General features: G+C 40.8%; 1 protein-coding gene across 1 annotated transcript in view; it reads right to left on the bottom strand.

Annotated features, from left to right (window-relative positions):
• The window catches only part of Grem2 (gremlin 2, DAN family BMP antagonist), a 94,304-nt gene extending 77,363 nt beyond the window's left edge, over positions 1–16,941 (bottom strand). The window contains exon 1 of the mRNA XM_021173720.1: positions 16,701–16,941. The gene's annotated coding sequence lies outside the window, so the exon portion shown is untranslated. The remainder of the gene's footprint in view (positions 1–16,700) is intronic.
• Positions 16,942–21,092: the final 4,151 nt, after the last annotated feature.

A 21,092-nucleotide genomic window follows, 5' to 3' on the forward strand; every position in this document is an offset into this window, starting at 1 on the left:
GCTGAGTCTACAAATGGCTATAAAATCACACAATTTTTTTCTAAAGAATAAAATTAGATGATAGGAGACTGGACTCCCAGCTACAGTGGGAAGAACTGTAAATTCCGAGGAAGATGCTGGGAGATGTGCCATCTTCACACTGGAGTGAAACATACATCTGAGCAATTGTCAGTGTGTCAGGGAAGAATGATGCAGGATGATTTTGTTTTTGAGACAGCATCTTTCTTTGTAGTTCAAGTGGACCTCAAATTTATAATCCTCCCTCTCAAATGATAATATGGATGTGTGCCACCACTTGAGATGATTTTTTTAATTGAATTTCATCTGCAATGGACTATCACTGATGAGTGCATTCATGATTTTTAAAGGTAACACAGCTGGAATTCTGAGCTCCAATTCATCTCACATGCCATTCACATGATGAGAGATTATCCTGTAACTACTTTGTTTGTACCCATGGGTAGCAAAAAGAATAATCCTAATGCCAGCTTTTCAGACATTTTGAAGACAAACGATACTTTTCAAAGAGATCGACATAATAATTTTAAGCTTTAAAACTTAGTAATGAAAACGATGTTTCTCGGCTGTCTTCAGAGTTCACATAGCAGGGGGTGGGGTGGAACTCAGTGAGCTGAGTGCTTGCCTAGCATACAAGATACACCAGGTTCAGTTCTCAGCACCATTTAAACCAGGCTTGGTGGGATGAGTCTGGAACTGCAGCACTTCGAATGTGGAGGCAAAAGATTGTCAGGACATCCCTGAACACTTAGCCACTCTGAGGGTCTATGAGCCTGGGATCGATGCGATCCTGTCTCCAATAAAGCTCCCGTGTTTCATGTTGTCTGATGAATTGAATCTGCTGATGTTTTCCTGGACGTGTTCCTCAGTGATGTGGAGGTTTCAATGGTTCTGAGAAGGAACAGAGCCTTTCCCCAGGAATGTCTTTGTGAATGATGCTCTATGTGTGTCTTTGATGCTTAAGACATTGGGCCCTTCCTGCTGTCCATGGCGGAATCTCATTATTCTCCTCTTACCAGTACTGTCAGGGACAAATTCATTCTCCTGACCCATACCCCAAGCTGTGAGCCTTGAAACTGAGTTTCGTGTCTCCACTCAGCCCTCTGAGAGTCCAATAAGGCTCATCTCAACTTTCCCCTCTTTTGAGGAGCCTTCCTCCCTTCTGTGTTCCCAGCAGTGACTAGTGGAGAATGGGACTGGTCTGTGGTCTGTGGACTCTAGGGTACTCTACAATGGCATGGATCTTGTGTTCTTTGTGGAGAACCATGGAAGGCATGGTACTATGAGCTCAGCCTTCAGAACCACATACATTGAGAACTAACTGTCTCCACTGACTATATGTTGGGGTACCTTGGAAAAATTCATCTTACTGAGTTTCGGTCTTCTTCCTCATGGGATTATGTGCGGATTAAATAGGTGATGAACAAAATCAACAGAGCAGGTGTCATGAGTAAAGTTCTTAAGAGAATTGGTCAGTACTGTTGCTGCATGATTATCTGCAAGTCACGTTTTCATGGTTTCTGAACTGTGAATCTTTCTTGGGGAATCTTTAGCAGATCTTCCCTCAGTTAGGAACATCAAGAACACAGTAGGCGTTCAATATTCGTAAATGAGTGGACATGATTGTCCTCAGAGTCTATTAAATAAGATATGGTCTTACTGAGACTGTGTTACTGGAGGGCTGACAATATAGTATTGACCAGTATGCACTTTTTTCATGTCCTGATTTGCCCTGCAACAGTTCCAGCTCTGCTTGTTGTCCTGTGCAGTTTATTAATAGCACCCTCCCCTATGCTCTGAAAGCAATCTAGTTTGGATGATAAATGTTACAATCACCCTAGTTTTCAGAAGAGTCTCATCAGCTCGATTCCCAGAATCAGAGTTCCTTAGCCAGGGGTGCACACAGTGCACTAAGCCAGCTGCTATATGTGACAGGAGTCCATTCTGCAGAGGAAATGCTCAACCTTTGTAGCTGGCAGGAGAATGGAAGGGTAAGACTCAGTTCGTTCTTTAGTCTTTGTTTTCCTGAAAAAATAAACTTGGGAAGGATATTTGATGGAAATCTAAGAGGATAAGGAAAGTGCCCTGGAAAATCCTTTGCAATTTAGAATGATTAGAAGGACAGTCCAGCATGGGTAGAACTTTCCAGAAAGCAACAAAAAGTCTAATAAATCCAAAACCAGATTTTCAGAGAAGAACAAAGTTGGTGTGTGCTGTTCAGCACATCCTTGATTGAGGGAACACCACCCCAGGATTCGATGTTGAGTTTGCTCACACAGGTTAGCATGTGCCTGGCAGTTTGGCCCACTCCAAAGGCATAAGCAAAGAGAATGTTCACTTTACCAGCCCACAGCTCCTTTCTTTGACATTTTTGCCTCCTCAGAAGTCTGCCCCATCCCTTCCATGTTCCCATTTCCCTGGTGTCCCCTCCCTCCTGTGAAAATGTGGACAATCAAGCCCCAGTATTTTACTTTTAGATCAATCACTAAATCGCACTATAGTATTTTACTTTCCAAATCATGTTCTGACTTAGGCAACGAAAGTGTCATTCCTTATTAAGAGACTCCAGAAAGTCCAGAGGGAAGGCAACCTGGGCCAAGTTGTGCATCCTGGGCATCCTGGAGCTGTCTGAAGCAAGTCTAGCAAATGGACAGAGAGCACAGGCTTTGAAATCTGTTCTGAATGCCAGACCCCCACTATTGGTGGTGCGGCTTTGAGTTGCTTTGAAAAGTAAATGTGATTGTAGTTAGCATTTAACACTGAACCTGGGTCAGAGCCCAGCATGGAGGCCCAGAACAAGTGTTTGGTGGTTCATGGACAAGATACAGAGCTAACTTTTGATGAAGGACAGACAACTTGACACTCTTCTTGAGAAAAACATGGATATTCACCGTCTGCAATGCATTTGGAAGATTAGACTTGGTTCCTGGCATGATGAGTGCCAAATCAGCCCTGGCAGTTGTTAGTCTTGAAGGGGCTTACTGATCAATAGACACTGACTTTGTTCTACTTGTTACTGGGGCACCAGGGGCATTACTCAATTCAGTGAAGAGATGGTCTTTCTGCCTTCTAGTGAAATGCCAAATCCCAAATCCAATGCATTATTTCATACATTCTTTGCCATGAAGGAAAACTTGTGTTTGAAGGGACCCCTGTGTTTCTCCAGGGGCCAATCCTAACCTTGACTATCCCACTTGCTACTTACCAAAGGTCACTGCTGGGCACCAACCTGCTCTTATGAGGTGAATGCTCTTTGTTAACCATGCTACCAAGTACAGCCTAATGCACTCAGGTAAAGGCCCTGTTATGAAACAGGCTTTCCACTCAGCTGCTGCTAGTCACGTAGATGTACCCAAACTCGTGCTCTGATAGAAAAACAAACATTTGGTTAGCTCCTTGTACACTTGTGGAGGAGAAGGGGGAAAAAACGGGGAGTCTGACCTCTGGGCAGTCACTTTCCCAATCCTGTGTTCTGGCTGGTGTTCAAGTACACAGAGGCTGGAAACACCTCACCTGTTCGGCCCTGCTCTCTTCTACACTAAAAACCCAGGCAATGTCAGATATGAAACAAGAAACAAAGAACATGGTGACTTTTCGGCGTCATTGTTCCTTGGACCATATTTTTCTAAGGAGCTTTACCTGACTGTGATTTGCCTGGATTCCAGTAATCTTTGGATTTTTATGACTGGAGTTACAGGACTTCAAGCAGGTAAACAAAACCAAACCCAAAAACAAACAAACAAACAAACAAAAACAACCAAGGCCAAGGCCTTTGGCTCTGGAATACAGCAAAAGACAATAAGAGCACTGGCTGCCAAAGGTGACTCTCGAGGCTCAAGCCTGCAAATCATCGAGATGGTGTAGCCACCACTAACTCTAAGCATTGAAACTTCACAGGACACTGTGGGGGAAAAACTGCATTCCAAAGTAAAATGTGACAACCAATAAGCTAAACTGCTGAAGAGCTGGTGTGTGAAAGCTCTACACTGCCGAGGACTGGGAGCTGGCAATGTTCTTCAGCACGGCACATGCTTATGTGGTCACCCTTGTTAAGAAAAACCAGCGATGCAAATTCTTATGGTCACCCTGTTCCAATTTGCTTTGCTCACAGGCTGTTTAGACTATTTTGATGGTGATGGTGGTATCCCCTTCTCCCCCCACCCCCATGTGTGTGTGTGTGTGTGTGTGTGTGTATACCTCACACATGCAGGTGCCTGCAGAAGCCAGATGAGGGCACCATATTCCCCAGAGCTGCTGTTACATGTGTCTATGCTGCCTGGCATGGATGTGGGGAACAGAACTGAGGTACTCTGGAAGAGCAGCAAGCAATCTTAGCCACTGAGCCACCTCTCCAAAAGCCCTTGCTTTTTATTTTTGAGACAGAGACTTGAGAGTACCACTAATTAGCCTGGAATGTACAGCGATCCTTGTGCTTCACATTCTCAATATGCTGGGATTACAGGTATGTACTCCGCTTACTTTACATATTATACTTCATTGTTTAGTAGTCTCGGGGAGCAAATGTAGGGACTGGCACACACTAGGTAAACGTACAACCACTGGGTTATATCTGTAGCTCTTACCTGCCTTACTTACTTGTTGATATTTTATTTACTTGCTTGTTTTCACAAGTAAGCAGGGAGCTCCTGCAAGGTAGGGCTATATCCTATCCTTTTTCTATTTCTAGTGCCTGGCACACGCAGAAGCTCAATAAAAATTGATGGAACATGCAAAATCAGAACTTTGACAAAAGGGCTTACATTCTAAACCACTGACCAAAGTGTTGGCACCATCTGTGACTCTGTCACGTTTCAACAGAGACCTTTACTTCCAATCTTCATGCTGTAAGTTCTTTAAGCATCCACCAAATGTGGTCTGACTGTCTGCTCTATGCCAGCTACTGAGGCAGCTATGCAGATGGAAAACATCTTTCCCTTTACTTTAGCAAGATTAGTCTCTGTCATGAATCACACTCTGTATATTCAGAAGCCACCCTAATAAATATCACTGGGTTTATTTGATAGCTCTGGCTGTCATTTGAAACAGAAAATCAGTCCAACACCACTGCAGTTAATATCAACTCTAGAGCTCCAGGCCTCAGCTGGCCAGCATTTCATCATATGGAGACAATCTGAATTTTACTGCCATCAAACAACAAGGGCAATATCTAATGGAAGAATTAGGAATGCCTATCAGCTTTCACAGTGCTGCTCCGTGATTATAAAAGTCCACTTTTGTGTTTCGACGAAAAGCATTTCTAGTAGCCAGACTATTGTGCTGGTGTGTGGTGGGTGCAGAGAGCTTAGTGGCCTCTCTGCCTTTGATCTTTTGAATTTCTGGAGTTGTGAGATTTTTGCATGCTATGATGATAATCTGGGAAAACATACAACCACTATAAAAGGAAAATTTTTCTATTAGTCCTGGAATAATCTCTTATATAGTGAAACCACCTGACAGAGCCATGTGGGCACATATCACCAGTAAGAAGACCAGAGATATTTTTACAACTGTGGATTATTTTCTTCCCTTTGTACAAATCCATATGGTGCCTATTCACACATCAGTCATCTGCAGCGCTGTCTCATTCGACTCCAAGAATAGAATTGAAAATGTTTGCTCCCAATTTCTTTAAAAATAAAACGTGGTATTAGTCGGTTTATTTTTCCACAGGCACATTTCTCTTTGGCAATGGCATGTTACCTTGACTGAAATTGGACAAGTGTGAATGGAGCTACCATGAAATATGGGTGTTCTTCCCTGGATACATTTGCTGCTTCTTCAGGGGATAAAACTTGCTCTACTAGGAAGAGTCCATTTGCCTGCTGAGTCTCATAGTCATCTGGAGACACTGGACTGCTATACCTCATCCAACCAATCTGCGTGGACATCCATCTTCCTACCCAACCGTCCCTTCTCTCACCAACCAATAATGATTGGTTGAAAGGTGTGTCCACTATTTATTGGGAAGCCTTTCCCAGGGAGATGTCTGGCTGTGGTATATATGCTATGGTGTATATTCTATCTATATGCCTGTCTAAAAAGTGCTGAGTGCTTCTATACAGAGTGGTTGTCCACCAATGAGTGAGAGTAGACTCTGACAGACTCATTTCTTTCCTGAGTCCTGTCCAGAGGTTTCATCTGCTACTTAAAGGAATTCTAAGTATGATCAAATAAGCCAGTCCAAATGAGGCATTTAGGTTACAGGAGACACTGGTTTGGGAGTGGGAGACAACTTGAGCACATGGATCACAGAGATAATCCATTCTAATGCTATACAAATCCTTTAGTCCAAACAGAAGGGAGGAGGAGAGTCATTGCTTTCATTTAGGGAATCCCAAACTCACTCCGGTGCCTGAAAATCCAAGAGAGAGAGGCAGTGGTTGCCATTGCTGCATTAGCCCCCAGCCCAGATGAAGACATGGCTGGATTTCTAGATGAGATTGAGATAGTTTCATTGGATCTCAGCCTTGGGGAATCTAAGCTCTGAGATGAGTCCTGAGACAGTACTGAAATGAACAGGAGAAAGCTAAGATCCTCCATTTAAACAATAATCAAACTTCCTCTGAAATCTATTGTCAGCAAAAATGGTGCTTTTCCCGAGCTTGGGCAACCTTTTGGCAGGCTGCACATTGGACCCCTGTGAAAGGTTGTAGCACTTCATGTGCTGTTGATTTTGGTTCCTTAAGAGTAGAGTGTTGTATGGGAGGATGGTGTGGAAGAAAGGAAGGGAGAAGGGGGAGGCTGGATTCTAACACTAGTTAGTTCTACAGTGCACCAACTTATTTTGAAAAACCAGGCAACTTTTGTGCTAACACTGTCGTGGCTATAAAACCAGGAGACTAAATAAGTTTTATCTCTATCTAAAGCTCTGGTATTTGTAGCACACATGCCATGAAGAGGCAAGAGTCATGACAGCAACACAAAGTCAGATCTGCCCAGCTCTCCAGAGATATTCCCCAAGTCTTCTTTGGAAATGATGTTTTGCTTCCCTAAAACTGGGGAGACCTTATTTGTTCAAGTTGGTACTGGTGTTTCCCGCTTTTCCCCTTCTGCACTTATTGTTAACATACACATTTTGCTTTCTTCATGAACGCTAAGCTCCTTCAAAACATGGTCCATCTTTTGATCTCTTGCCACGTCTAGCCCTGGTTCCATAAATACTTGCTAAATGAATCAATGATCCTCTGAAGAGTGTCTGACTAGCTTTTCATCCAAATAATTATTCTTTCTACTTCAAAGATAAAATTGAGACCCAAACACTCCAGCCTATTTATCTCAGTTTACAAAATTGAAGTCTCAGTTCCAAAGTCCTTAGAGTAATGAACTGTTCTTTCATAAACCTTTACAGACATCCATTCTGAGGACTATTCCATTAATATCAAAACAATGAGCAATAGTAACAACAGTAACATCAATAATGATAATACCAACTACACCAAGAAAAATAATAATTGAATGTTTTGACTGGGTCACCTTTCTAGCTCAGAATGTGCTTTTTAGGGAATTATTTCAGATCTAAACTAAGTAAAATCAGAAGGGTTGTTTCTTATATTATTTCCCTACAAAGTATTATTTTTAAAATATGGTCACTGGTTCTATTACCATGGTGACCTCTATATGTGATTTTTCATTCATTCACTTGCCAAACATTAAATATCGTGACTCAGATGTAACGCAACAGAAGATATGAAGTTGCAAATAACATGATCTTTTCAAGAGCTGACAGTGCAGAAGTGGAAACAAACCATAAAAACAGCACTTGGATATAGGATGAGATTCTGAATGCAGACAAACTCAGACTTTTCAGGACACAAGCTATACCTGTCAACTAGCACCAGAGTGATTTAACTTATCTTACTGGAAATTGCTGATGTTGAAGACCAACCATTAAAAGTACAAAGACATGTGCTATGAAGTCGTTCCACAAGGACTCTTCTCTTGTGGCAGAGCAATCTGGCTCAAGCCAGGGAAACTCAAACAGAGGAGAGACAGTCTGTCTACATTCCTCTTCCTTTTGAGCATGGAGAGATTCCTTGGAGGTTGATGCTACCGAGACCTAATTCTGTGTGTGGGGCTTACCCCTGACAACTAGGTCTCCTTTGTCCCAACCTTCAGCACAAATGTTTTGCCTCACATTTCCAATAGTGACAGTTGCAAGTGTTAGAAGAGCTGACCCCTAATAAGCCTAACTTACTACCTGTGAGGTAAGGTTTTTATATTTTGTTCTCAAAATACCTCTTTTTTCGGGGGCGGGGGTCTGATAAAGTCAATATAGGACATTATAAAGATATACACATATATTATGTAAATAATAATAAATAGAAGCATCGGAATAATGCTAATACTAAACAATACTATTCAAAAAGAAGTTTAATAACTACTGTGGTTTTGAGGTTGTAAAGAGTATCAGCAATATTTTGGGATGTACAAATCAACAAAACTTTCAAATAGATTTTTATTCTACACAGTTGTGTTAAGACTACTATTATCTGATACATTCATGGCTAGAAAGGGATATTTTCACTACAGTCCAGTAGAATTCAAGATGTAATTGTGGGAACCATTCAAGTTCTCAGACTCTGCTAAATTTTCATGAGACTTCTAATGTAAAAAACATCGAGATGTTTTAAACATGCCCTCTAACCTTAGCATGGTGCTGCAGGTCTAGTATTCAAGAATCTGAGGCAAGAGAGACAGGGCTGTGAGTTCTATTCTAGCCTGAGCTACATAGTAAGAACTTGTATGGCAAAACAAACAAACAAACAAAATCAAAACAAACAAAAACCTGCTATCTGAAATTAATACTGAGCAAATTCATGTTCCAGTTTCTCTTAAATTAAGTTTTTCATCTGAAAATGATGACAATTCCCCCCAAATTTTCAGTGATGTTACCACTTTCTTCTTCATCATGAGGAATTTTTTAACTTTCAAATTAAACAATATAACCAGAAAGTGAGCTTGTGTTCCAGGCATAACAAGGAGCCTTCATAATGGAAGATAACACTCTGGTATCATCTAATACATTTTCCTTCACTTGGAAAAATAATCTATCAGAATAGTAGACTTCATATTTTTAATGCTTAAAGAGTAATATATGTTTGTAAGGAGAACAGATTTTTAATATGTGCTTGACTTTCTTACCAGAATAAGCATTAAGGTGTTAGGTACATTGAGGCACAGAAAGCAAAAGAGGAAGGAAAGAGGGAATGAAGGAGAGACTAAGGAAGGGAGACAGGGAGGGAGGGAGGGAAAAGGAAGGAAGAAAAGAGAGAGAAAGAGAAAGAGAGATCACGACAGAGTTTGTAATTTGTTTAACTTCTGGTAATACATGTTTGAAACATTTGTAGACCATATCTCCTTGGAGATAAAGAACAGTCTCCTATCCTAGCTCTAAATTAGGTATAGCTGGATCTTAGTGGACTCAGACACAGATACAGTTTGTTATGCACCAGTTCTAGTCTGGGAAATAAAACATTGAATAAGAAACATTCTTTGTCCTCAGGGACCATTTAAAAGTGAATGGAAGATGTAAGCAAAATCTCACCCAGGAAGTCTCAACCTCCACTTAACTGGATGGAGTGGTATGTGGGACAAATGTAGAAGGAAGTGAAGAAAGGATTTAAATGGCTTAAGGTACGATAGAGTTCCTGTTGTCAACCAGCTTTGTTAATTAGGCAAGATTGACACTGTATTTTCAGAGTGTCGTGGATTATGACTTGCATCAAATATCTCTTGTCTTTCCTATGCATGCTACTCCACTCTCAAGGGTACTCTCTTTCCTTTACTGTAACAACCTATATCCTTGCAGAGTGTTCTCTAGATCACAACTTCTCAGTACCTACTTAGGAATACTTGAGGGAAGGGTAAGGAATGTGGGTTTGAAAAAGAAGGGCTGCAACAGTTTGGCTAGTGGTACTGTGTGTGTGTGTGCTCATGTGTGTGGATATACGTGTGTGTGTGTGTGTGTGTGTGTGTGTGTGCTATGGAGGGTGCTGGAAGCCACAATACTATTTCAGGTGCTGTTTATCAGATGCCATCTACCTTGATTTTTGAGACAGAGTCTCTCACTGGCCTCATGCTCATCAAGTAGGTGAGACTGAACGACCAGCAAGAACGTATATCTACCTTTCTCTGTCTCCTCCGTTCTGGAAATACAAGCACACTATGGCCTATCTATCTATCTATCTATCTATCTATCTATCTATCTATCTATCTATCTATCTATCTATCTATCTACCTATCTATCTATCTTCATCTATGTGAAAATCTGAAAGCTCAAAGTGTTGATTAGCTCATCTGCAAAATGGGGATGCTTCTGATGCTGATAATAGTTCGTGTGTTTGTACAAACTGCATGATAGCTATGAAATGGTTATCAGAGTCACATTTGAGACAGCTGTTTTTACAGAAAGAAGAACAGAGCTGAAGTCTAAGACTAGTATGGAGCACAACGATACACTCTTGTTTATTTAGTACAAAGAACGAACGTGGGGGAAGTGGTAGTTTTCCCAGGGAAAGATGTGAACATGAAAACCAAGCTGCCTGACTTTCCAGGTTTAAATATCTTTCACAGTGCCTAGATAATGTTCCTCTACATCAACAAAGTACTAATATGATTTTACTCTCTGAAACCAAGCAATATTTCTAGTCTGCCTCCTCCAAAGATTAGGGAAAAATCTAACTCAACGACGTTCATATTGTTTGTTGAGAGGAATTCTCAAAGATGCATACTTGAATCCACATGCCTGTGTTATCCAAACATTTTCATAAAGAATAGTTTTGAGTAGACTCTTTGAGTAGAGGAGGTGGTCCCAAGACATGAAACATGATCTTATTCAAGAGACTGGCATAGCTATAGCTCTCAAACAGACTTAACATTGAGTATGTCTTCATGTGTTTAGTCTATGAAAAACAGCATGAACATGTAACTGATGCACTCATTTGTATATGCACTAAAATAAATCAATATTGAAAGCACATATATAATTCTCATGTTATTACACAAAGAGGCTCAGAAGCTATCTGAGAAATCCTTGCTTGTATGGTTGAATGAACGAACAGTTATATTTGCAGCTATTCAATGTTGTGCTTACATAAACACTCATTAATACCTGCATTTTCTGATGGGGACCAAATTCAATGATCTGAGTAAATACGCCTCTTGCTATCTGGCACATGGCATGCATTCACCAAATGTTAGATGAATTGTAGTTTTTCAAATGAGTAAAGGGGGTGGGGAATTAATATCTCCTGAAAAGCTGGAGAAACTTAGATGTCTAGTAAAGGTGATTGGTGGAGAAATCACATTTTTACACCTACTTAGTTTTACACATTTATTGGCTTTTCTCCAATGCAACTAAAGTAATTAGAAAATATGACAACATTCATGGTATAATTGCATAAAAGAGGTTAGAGGCAAATACAGGTTCATGGATGAACAGGCTGGCTTCCTTTCAGCCTTAAGTCATGGTTACAGAGCGAGGTTGAATTATATTTTTAAGGCACACAATATCTCACCTATACAATGTCGGGTTAGGATTTCAAATGAGAGAGTCAGGTGGTCCCCTGCCCTGTGTCTTCTCTCCCACTTGCTGAGACACTGAACATACAACAAGAGAGGAGAATGGTATGCTGAGAACCTGTACTAACCCATACCATGAAAGTCACATTCGAGAACATTTGTGTTGTTGGTGTCACATTCTTCAAGACCTTCCCTTCTAGAGAGCTTTCTTAAAGCTATGCATTTCCTCTCCTTCTGATTCCCTTGCATAAAAAAAATCATAAACAGCCTTTTAATGAACTCTTTGCCCAAATGTGTCTTTTTATTAAGGTTATTATACTAGCCAGAATTCTCCTACCATAGGTTTTTATTTTTTAATTTCAAAGTAATCTTTAAAAAGAGGGGGGATGTGCGGTGGTTTGTTTGATTATCTGAAAGGAGTAGGCGTGTGGGATGCTGTGCCACAGTGAACTGGAAGCAGCAAAGGAGCTCTGGATCTTAGACCAGAGGTTATAAATTATCCCCCAGTGTCTGGGCTTAGTCTTTTCTCTCTCCCTTGCTATCCTCCACTCTTGCAGCAACGTACTTGGTTCCACAAGGACCCTGAATAAATCTGTCCTTCCACAGAGCTTCAGCATGGAGGCATTGCACAGTTCCAGAGAGCAAGGAGGACTATGCCAGAAACCCATTCAGCTAAAAAACGGGGGAGAAAAGAGACACACAATGACCTCACTCTTCTCCCAGACACTAAAGAATTTTAATCTTATCCTTGAAACCCCTTTTCTTTGACTCAGGGACAACCCACCTTGAGCAGAGTACAGTGGCCCTGGAGAAAAGAAGATATGAGTGCTTTCAAGGGCTCATTCACGCACACATGGGCAGCTCCCTGAGCTTGGAGCCATGCTTTCCTGACAAAAAATACCTTTTCTTTCCTTTCTCTGAGGCATCCATCCTTAATTCAGGCCGTCTCACTCACAGAGAAGCAAGGCATTCCCAGAATGAGACTTCTCTGTGATCTCCAGTGTGGATTCTAAAACCCCACTTGCTGCTTTCTTCTCAGCCCTCATATACAATAGTGAGCTGTATGGTGGATGACCCAAAGAGAGCAGAGACAGGATCCCCCAAGTCTAACATCTCTAAACTGCTAAATGACACCCGTCGAGGACACCTGGCTACTTAGGTGTCAGCACTGCCAGTCACACCCTATAACAGTGATGAACTCTTTCTTTTATGAACTTTTAGAGTATCGCCAAAGATAGAAACAGCACAAGAAAGGACTAAGCTCAGAGACTGAAGAATAATGTAAGATTTATCACCTCTGGTGTAAGACCCAGAGCCTCTACTGCTGCTTCCAGTTCTAACTCCGATCACTGCGTATTAGATGATAATTAGGAAAGGCTAGGTGTTTAACCATCTCTGGGCCTAGAGATAGATACTTGATTCTTGGTTTTGTTAGCATGTCTTAGATTCTGCCTATCACTGAAGCAGCTCATTCCACATCTCTCGTTTTAGAAGCCCAGTTTTCAAAAGTATCACTGATTATGCAGAGGACTTGAACTTACACTTGAGACACACAGTAATGGTTGGTTTTGCTGATGAAACAGCAACAAACAAATAAAAAAGATTATTCTTGGAGAAGCCTCAAGGAACACCAACCTTCCTTCTTACCTCTTCCCTGTATTTAATTTCTCATTCTTTCATCTTCTAATAGTATAAAGACTGCTTGATTAGAGTCAACAAGTGAAGTTAGCGAAAAGAAACCGAAGCTGAGCTCCCTATTAAGTAGTGGGTTGCTCTCCTTAATTCTGGCAACTCCAACTGTGAAGCAAAACTAGCAAAAAACAAACAAACAAACAAAAACAAAAACACCCCTCTAGGTGACATATCTCTTCTTTAGACTCTACGCTGTGTTTTCTAGGAGGAAGAGAGTACATAGATTGAACAGGAATTGTGTAGGCATTGGGAAATTGGTACAAGCACATGAAGAAGCAGCATCATAGTGTTCAGAGTTTGCATGCTGCCCTCTTCTGGCTTCTATGTCCAGGCTTGTCAGCACATCAAAAACTGTTTATTTCAACCCCACACCTGTGTGTAGTATACATGGGGACACAGAAAAGAGTGTTGAAAATATTCAGGACATTGCATCAAATCTATATCCTTGAAGCTAACCAGAGGAACTTGACTCATTTTCCCTCTGGCTCCTGGATTCCCATTTGAGGCTGTCCACCGTCACAGAGTCTCACTTCACATTCTTGTTGCGTGAAACATCTTATTCTCCACCCTCTTAACTCCCACACGGCTCTGGGACTCATCTCTACCAATTAGTGCCCCACCAAGGGCTGGGACTGTCAATGTGCTGGAGAGGCAAGGAGATTTTCCTACTAGAAGTCATGGTAGTGGCAAGTAGGCCAAAGAGATAGGTTAGTGTTGCAACAAATGGTCTAAGGACCACATTTTTGTAGCCTGACATGTGATCAGGTTTGGTTTTATACATTATTAAGTCCATGTGTACAGTTCTTAGAGACAAGAGAGTTATGTGATAGGAGGAGAAGCAGGTAATTGAAGAAGCAGATGCCACCATCGATCAAATTTATAATTACATGTCTTCCCCTTCTACACAATTCGTCTTACATGCTGGTCCTTTGTGCGACTGGTCAGAAGCCCAATATGGGGCACATTTTCTTGGGTTGGAATAATTCATTGCTATTCTCCTAACTGCTTGAAAGAGTCTAACATAGAGCTCTTGCCTGCCACCTAGCATATTTGCTGTCATACCACTGGAGCACAAACCTGGCTAACCCAGCATGCAGTGTGCCCAGGAGACTGTGGTCTACCATGGTTTACCCTTGAACCAGACAATACAATCATCTCATATCGGTAGAACCCAGGACCCAACTCAGGATTCAAAACCATTCTCTTTAATCAAAAGAGAGCTAAGGTGGAGATGTTTTCAAATATTTGAAGGCATGTGATTTGTTTAAATTATACCTTATGTAGTTTGAGGAAATCTAGATCTCTGGCTGGCTATTGTGAGATGTAAAGAGAATGAGGATTAGAGTGCCTCTCTCCATAAAAATGATAAGCAAAAAACAGTGAATAATCAAAACACGGTGTATGTATATGCCTACACCCCCATCCAGATATAGACATGTATCTGAAAGCCACTCATATCTCAGCCTATACAAATTGACTGTACTCAGGCTCTCACTTAGTCAATGCAATGTACCCAGCATGGCTTTGGAGTTGAATGGCAAGGAGAAATGAGTTATAGGATACTGACAAATACTCATAACAAAACTATCCAGGCTTGCAGGATGTCTCAGAGGTACCAACCTGACGGCCTGGGTTTGCTTTCAAGATCCCAATATGGAAGGAGAGAAGTGGTTCCCTAAAGTTTTTCTGTTAGCTCCTTACATGCACACACACACACACACACACACACACACACACACACACACACCAACAGTAATAATAATAACAATTATTATTATTATTCTTAAGCTCTTGTAACTACAAATAGACTTAAGTTGGGTGAGTTGCATGCAGTGACTAGTGAACAGTTTCTCAGAGATATTAAGGAAAAGATATATTTCTCTACAGTACTAACATGTTCTTCCTTAAACATAGCATTTACCAAGCTCATCTATTGCTTGTCAAGACTTTTAAAAAAAATGTCCCATGTGATCACTAGCTTTAGTCAAAGGGCAAAAATGTGACATTTTCCTAACTCCACCGTAGAACGTACGCATGCATTCTTCCTAATGACGAAAGAACACAGCCATCTGATTAAAAGAAAATGGGTCGACGTAAACGCTCCACGGTGATATGCAAAGTGAATAGCTTTCTTATAACTTCCTTATCTTGCTTGGGCAGGCACAAGATTTGGGATAAGGGCAGTGCTGGAACTCGGGAACCGGAGGGGGGATGAGCCAGCTCTGAACTGTCCATGAATGGGTCTCCATCAGCGAATACCAGGAGCTGACTGAGTAGGGTGTTACTCAGATTCTGCATCTGATGACCCACGTGACATCCTGAAGAGACCCCCACTCTGTATCCCCATTCCAGGAAAAGCACTTCTTACAGAGGCTAGGGCCTGTGAATATCAGCCCCGAGGACTGTCCAGGACCAGTCCTTTATCACAATTACTCACTCAGTCCCGTTGGCTTTTCCGGGAAGATGGAACTGATTAAGCAATGTTAATTTAATCATAAGTAATCAACATGGGGAAAAAATTACATAACCAGCTTCAAAATTGTGAATCAAACATGGCAAATTCTCAGGAAAATAGCTATTTTATCGCCCCTCCCCCTTACCTTTCACCTCAAAAATAAACACAGAGAAATCTATACCTTGGACGATTAAACAAAACTGCGAACTACAAATTTCATTGCCTGGAAATGTTTATATTTTGTACAAAGTTTTTCAGTTCATAGTTTTAATTATGTAGCCCAGGCTGGCCTGGAACTCACAATCCTCCTGCCTCAGCCTCTTGAGTACTGGGATCAATTCGTATGCTTTTAACCTAATTTGAGAGAGTTTAGAACTCATCCTGTCAGGGGTGCTGAAAGACAAATGTATTATTAATTCATCAGTGAAGGTAAGGCTATGACAACTGCATTTTTTTGTTTTTTGTTTTTTAATTGCTGTCTTGCTTCTTTCCTTCTCTCCTTCAGACACAGCCTAAATACATAGTGATATTTCAGCCATGAGGCTGTATCCACTTTGGTACATGTTTAGGAAATCAAGACCATGCCCAAGTCTTCTGTGGCTTCCTGATCCTACAGGGAACACATTAACATATTAGGTAGGCTGACTATATTCAAAGCCTGCTTTCTAAACAATTACATGTTGGGTCATCATTAGAATGCCGGTCACCAAGGGGGTACACTCACTACAATGTACAGATACTGGTGTTATTTATTTAATTAATTAATTTAAAGATCGCTGTGAAGTTTAAAGGTCTGGGTTTTCCACCTACGCAGAATCCAATAGGTGAATCCAATAGGTGAATCCACCTGGTGGACCCAGCCACATGGAAGCAGTATAACTCAGGGGGCATTCACTCGGCACTTCTCTGCGAACCAGCCAGCCCCGCGGACAGACATGAATCTACCCTAGGTGCCTTAGAAAGGCAGAAGATAGAAACCTGTGCGCAGTCAGATAGGTCGTGACAAGCCGCATACCTGCAATGATGAGATGGAAGCCTCCTCCTCGGTTCCCTTGTGTGTCTCCCTGTCCCTCTCCTCTGTGTGAATGACACGATCCACAGCGGGGTGTGCGCCGTATCGTCGGGGCAGCTGCAGCCTGGTTCTGCAGGAGGCCGGGGAAGCAGCGAGGGTGTGCGGAGCGAGCGGAGCCCAGTGGAGCGCACAGAGGGCGGAGCGCGTCCCAGCCGCGCCTGCAGATGTGGAAGGAGCTGGAGACAGCACTGAGTCCTCTAGGCGCTGCATGGGGATATTATCACAGGCTGGAGTTTCTATTGGCTCAGAACACCAAACAAATCACACCAGTCACCCCCTCCTTCTCAGGCTTCACTCAGCCCTCGCTTCTCATCTAACCCACAAATACTGCACACACACACACACACACACACACACACACACACACACACCAGTCGCTCTCTGTATTTCTCCCTTCCTCTTTGCAGACTGTGGATTTACAACCTTGTGGGCAGCTCTTAACATTTTGTTTAGCAGACTTCCAATCCAAACCTTGTCATGTAGAGAAATCCACCAGCCTTTTTACCCGCAAACCCTATTCACGCCTTCAGATCATTCTCTTTAGGGTGAACTCAAAATGTCAAGAGTATAGAAACACACACACATGTACAAGCACACATGTGTGTGCACATGCACATAAAGCTAAGTTCCTTTTGTTTTTAGTAACTGAGGCGGGTGAAATTAAAGGCAAGCTGATCCCATGGCCAAACATGAGTTTAATTAATGATTAAATTCTTGAATGAATTCAGTGCAAAGTATCCAACGTTTAGATTTTTTTTTCTTTTCCACATATCCTTATATTTTCCTGATATTTTGAACGCAGAGATTTCTAATACGAATCAGGTTATTCAGCATCCAGAGAATATAGACCAATGTTTGCACACTTGGTCTGGACAGGATAGACCACTTCACTGTGATGTTCGCTGGATGCTGGCTTTTTTTCTGGGGGAGTTTTGGTCTCCATTGACCTCTTCAGCCCAGAACCTCCATGAGTCTCAACTGACAAAGGCACCTGAGTGTAAAGTCATCATCTGTATACATGCACAGAGATAAACCTTTGATCCCATCAATGACGAAATGGCCTAAGAAAATCCTCAGACCTTAGTTACTGAGCTGGGAAATTTCAAAGAAAATAAGGTTTCACTTTATTTTAAAAAACAGCCTAGTATGGTCTTTCCTCAGTATATTTTATTGGTTTTCTTGGCAAAAGCTGTTGCTTCTGAAACCACAGAACTCCATTTTGAGTTTTGACTTGATGGTTTCTTTCCCAGAATTATCCTATTTTGTATGCCTTATTAAAACCCAACACTCTGGCTTCAGCCAACTCAGAGTACACCTAGGTTCAAAATCATAGAAAATAATATGGGGTTTTTTTTTTGTTTGGTTTTTCTTACAGTTTGCTGCCAACAAATATCTTACCTGCTTTCTTTTCATATTTAAATCCATTCCAAAAATCTGGAACTACAAAGCTGTTACTCAGAAGAGGCCAACCTAGAGTCAGCCGAGACATCCCAGATTCCTCAGGGGAAGGAAAGGAGTAATAAGCAGCTGCTGAAGATAACACCAAGCAGAGCTGGAAGATGGGGTGAAGGCCTCTCTTCTGTCTTCTTGGACTTCTCTTCCCATGCTAACTATGTGAATCAAGGGAAGCCGAAGAGTTAATGCCGCAGATTCTAACCAATGTTCACCTTTGCCCTAAAGAGCTATCAGCGGGGACTCAGTTGTCCAACCTGGTGGTCATTCTTTACATTATTTCAGGACTAGTCATATATGTAAGGAAGCTATCAGTTGCTTGCTTTAGAGATGCCTCTCAGAATGAATACAAATAGAGACAACCTACAAATAATATCAAAACAACAGCAATAATTATCATAAAACAAGTCTTTTTATTTTGCTTATTATATACGGGGCTCATTATAGCTTTTCATATCACTAGAGAGACAGTGTCAGTAGAATCATGAGTAGTGGAAAGGCACAGATAGCATGGCTGTATGCTTCAAATTTGGAAGGCCAAAGAAGGACCTTGAGTCCCAGGCATGCAGGGGCTACATATCAAAACTTTGTTACCCTCTGTCCCAATAAAACAGAAGGAGGGAGGGAGAGAGGAGGGGAAAAGGAAGAAAAAGAAAAGCACAGATAAATCTTAAATTTCATTTCAGGTAATAATTCAATCCAGTTAATGAAGAGCAACACTGGATGATTTAAAAGGCACTTCTTGAGCCTAATCAGTTATGCAATTAGTGGAAAATAAATCACTTGTATATATTCCTTATTCTTCTGATCATTTACTACTTTAAGGAGACGGTTTTGTTCAAAGATAATCCCTATATACGACAGTTCATTAAGCCTTACTTGTTTTAAATGGCATGGACATTGGTAATAAGAAAACTCTTGCGTCTTGATAGGAACAATAATGAGTAGGCTGCAGTGGAGATTAATGGCCAGTCACCCTTTTATTTTATATTATACTCTACCTTGTCACCATCTTTACTTCTATAGCCTATTAAAAACAAAAACAAAAAAACAAGAGGCATTCAGAGTTGGCATGCATCCAAGAGAGGTGAAAAAGATAATGATATGCAATACTACAATTTATAAGAGATGCTCAGAGAACTGAGGGTCTTGTCTTAGAGATAGAACTCATGGCGAAGCAAGAGCAGGCTTTAAAACAGGAGGGAAAAATACATACAGCCTGTGCAATATTTTAAAGGCATTGTCATTTTCATCAATACTTTCTCTATGTGCATGTTTGTGCATGCATGCATCTATATGTTCAAGTGTTTATGGTTGCAGAGGTATATAGGGGAGGTGTACGTGTGTATGTGCACGTGTGTGTGTGTGTGTGTGTGTGTGTGTGTGTGTGTGTGTGTGTGTGTGCCTGCAGAGGTCAACCTTAAGTGTCATTTTTTTACTAAGTGTATTCCTTGTTTTTTGGGAAGGGGTCTCATCCAAAAGACTAGAATGGCTGGTCAGTGAGACCAAGGGCTCCTCCTGTCTCTGCTGCTTTAGCACCTGGGTGATTACAAGCATGCACCACCACATCTGTCTTTTCTTTTTTCTTTTTCTTATTTTTTATAGGAATTCTGCAGATCAAATTTATGCCCTCGGGCCTACACAGCAAGCACTGTTACCACTGAACCATCTCTCCAATCCATTCATCACTGATTTCTTATTTGCATCTTTAAGGGTCTTATGTGTACTACACATAAATGTTGTTTGGACCTGACCTGCTCAGGTTAATGGTATGAAAGGATGGGAAGGACCTTAAATGGACCCAAAGTTTTGTGTCCTTTTGGGGAGAAAGACAAAACAATGATGATAGACCAAATTCAGAACTTTGGAAAGGCTTCTGACACTTAATGTTTTCAGCAGCTGAAAGGATTCCCTGTTGGAGTATCAGAGAATTTGATGTAAGTCCTTAATTGGTCAGCAAAAGGCTCACTGTCATCGAAAAAGATTATGAAGGTGTTGCTAGAAGGTCAGACAAGGTGGCCTAAGGTTTATCTCAACCTTAAAATATCTATGAGTTTATTACTGGACTTAAACATAACAAAGGAGTATACAATTTTATTGAGTGGTATTCACAGTACATCATTAAATCTAAAAAGTTTGGGGTTTATTACCTAAGTAGATGCAGTGATGGGGTAAAGGTGATTATTAATGACAATTTGCCCCTTTTGAACATATTTATGTATTCTTACTACATATTTACATATATTGTAGTAAGAAGTTAAAAGGTTAAAAAGGCTATGATTTATGCTCTTCTACCCAAAGATACAAGAGTCCCCCATGACTGGAAGATGCTGAAGATGGACCTTGCACTGTCAACATTAAACCTTCACATCTTAAAGCTTGTCTGGTCCTGTTCAATTATACATTAGATGCTTTCAATACATTAGATTCTTAATGCTAACATTCATCCCCTTTTCATCTCTTTATTTATCTAAATGGCTTTCTTTTCATCTACTCATTTACTGATAGGTCCATAAATAGTAACTTACTCATTTTAGAGCTATAGATACCTTCCTTAGATTGTCATAGATTTTAAAGTATAAAATTGTCAAAATTGTTTTGATATGGAATGCTTTAAAATATTGAACTTACTGGTTAATAGATGTTTATTCCTCCATTAGATAAATATATTTATCTTATAAAACCCATAAATATTTTGTTGATGTTCTGCTTAGACATATATACATGTGTGTGCATATATATATACATATATATAGAGAGAGAACATGTATATACATAAATATATATACATATACAAATATTCATATATAAATATATGCATACATACTGATTTTTCAACTGATATTTCTATGGAATAGAATTTATCACTTTTGCCACAGTATT

The sequence above is a fragment of the Mus caroli genome, chromosome 1 (genome assembly GCF_900094665.2).
Source record: "Mus caroli chromosome 1, CAROLI_EIJ_v1.1, whole genome shotgun sequence".
Taxonomy (NCBI): domain Eukaryota; kingdom Metazoa; phylum Chordata; class Mammalia; order Rodentia; family Muridae; genus Mus; species Mus caroli.